Raw genomic sequence first — 2,397 nt, forward strand, 5'->3', positions numbered from 1 at the left:
GTGGGGGAGGAGGGGGTGATGGTGGGGGAGGAGGGGGTAATGGTGGGGGAGGAGGGGGTAATGGTGAGGGAGGAGGGGTAATGGTGAGGGAGGAGGGGTAATGGTGGGGAGGAGGGGGTAATGGTGGGGAAGAGGGGGTGATGGTGGGGGAGGAGGGGGTAATGGTGGGGAGGAGGGGGTGATGGTGGGGGTGGAGGGGGTGATGGTGGGGGAGGAGGGGGTAATGGTGGGGAGGAGGGGGTGATGGTGGGGAGGAGGGGGTAATGGTGGGGAGGAGGGGGTGATGGTGGGGGAGGAGGGGGTGATGGTGGGGGAGGAGGGGTAATGGTGGGGGAGGAGGGGGTAATGGTGAGGGAGGAGGGGTAATGGTGGGGAGGAGGGTGTGATTGTGGGGGAGGAGGGGGTGATGGTGGGAGGAGGGGGTGATGGTGGGGGAGGAGGGGGGTGATGGTGGGAGGAGGGGTAATGGTGGGGAGGAGGGGGTGATGGTGGGGAGGAGGGGGTAATGGTGGGGAGGAGGGGGTGATTGTGGGGGAGGAGGGGGTAATGGTGGGGAGGAGGGGGTGATGGTGGGGAGGAGGGGGTAATGGTGGGGAGGAGGGGGTGATTGTGGGGGAGGAGGGGGTAATGGTGGGGAGGAGGGGGTGATTGTGGGGGAGGAGGGGGGTAATGGTGGGGAGGAGGGGGTGATGGTGGGGAGGAGGGGGGTAATGGTGGGGGAGGAGGGTGTGATGGTGGGGAGGAGGGGGTGATGGTGGGGGAGGAGGGGGTGATGGTGGGGAGGAGGGGGTGATGGTGGGGGAGGAGGGGGTGATGGTGGGGGAGGAGGGGGTGATGGTGGGGAGGAGGGGGTGATGGTGGGGGAGGAGGGGGTGATGGTGGGGGAGGAGGGGGGTGATGGTGGGGAGGAGGGGTAATGGTGGGGAGGAGGGGGTGATGGTGGGGGAGGAGGGGGGTGATGGTGGGGAGGAGGGGGTAATGGTGGGGAGGAGGGGGTGATGGTGAGGGAGGAGGGTGTGATTGTGGGGGAGGAGGGGGTGATGGTGGGGGAGGAGGGGGTGATGGTGGGGAGGAGGGGGTAATGGTGGGGAGGAGGGGGTGATTGTGGGGGAGGAGGGGGTAATGGTGGGGAGGAGGGGGTGATGGTGGGGGAGGAGGGGGGTAATGGTGGGGGAGGAGGGTGTGATGGTGGGGAGGAGGGGGTGATGGTGGGGAGGAGGGGGTGATGGTGGGGTGGAGGGTGTGATGGTGGGGGAGGAGGGGGTGATGGTGGGGAGGAGGGGGTGATGGTGGGGAGGAGGGGGTAATGGTGGGGGAGGAGGGTGTGATTGTGGGGGAGGAGGGGGTAATGGTGGGGGAGGAGGGGGGTAATGGTGGGGAGGAGGGGGTAATGGTGGGGAGGAGGGGGGTAATGGTGGGGGAGGAGGGTGTAATGGTGGGGAGGAGGGGGTAATGGTGGGGAGGAGGGGGGTAATGGTGGGGAGGAGGGGGTAATGGTTGGGAGGAGGGGGTAATGGTGGGGGGAGGAGGGGGGGTAATGGTGGGGAGGAGGAGGGGGTGATGGTGGGGAGGAGGGGGTAATGGTGGGGGAGGAGGGTGTGATTGTGGGGGAGGAGGGGGTAATGGTGGGGGGGAGGGGGTGATGGTGGGGGAGGAGGGGGTGATGGTGGGGAGGAGGGTGTGATTGTGGGGGAGGAGGGGGTGATGGTGGGGGAGGAGGGGTGATGGTGGGGGAGGAGGGGGTGATGGTGGGGAGGAGGGGGTGATGGTGGGGAGGCGGTGGTAATGGTGGGGGTGGAGGGGGTAATGGTGGGGGAGGAGGGGGTGATGGTGGGGAGGAGGGGGTAATGGTGGGGGTGGAGGGGGTAATGGTGGGGGAGGAGGGGGTGATGGTGGGGGTGGAGGGGGTAATGGTGGGGGAGGAGGGGGGGTAATGGTGGGGGAGGAGGGTGTGATTGTGGGGAGGAGGGGTGATGGTGGGGGAGGAGGGGGTGATGGTGGGGGTGGAGGGGGTAATGGTGGGGGAGGAGGGGGTAATGGTGGGGAGGAGGTGGTAATGGTGGGGGAGGAGGTGTATGTGGGGAGGAGGGTAATGGTGGGGAGGAGGGGGTGATTGTGGGGGGGGGGTAATGGTGGGGGAGGAGGGGGTAATGGTGGGGGAGGAGGGGGGTAATCGTGGGGTAGGAGGGGGTAATGGTGGGGAGGAGGTGGTAATGGTGGGGGAGGAGGGTGTAATGGTGGGGAGGAGAGGGTAATGGTGGGGAGGAGGGGGTGATTGTGGGGGGGGGGGTAATGGTGGGGGAGGAGGGGGTAATGGTGGGGGAGGAGGGAGTGATGGTGGGGGAGGAGGGGGTAATGGTGGGGAGGAGGGGGTAATGGTGGGGAGGAGGGGGTAAT

The sequence above is a fragment of the Chiloscyllium plagiosum genome, unplaced genomic scaffold (assembly GCF_037043375.1).
Source record: "Chiloscyllium plagiosum isolate Xiang-an unplaced genomic scaffold, Cpla_swu_hap1 HiC_scaffold_50, whole genome shotgun sequence".
NCBI lineage: Eukaryota > Metazoa > Chordata > Chondrichthyes > Orectolobiformes > Hemiscylliidae > Chiloscyllium > Chiloscyllium plagiosum.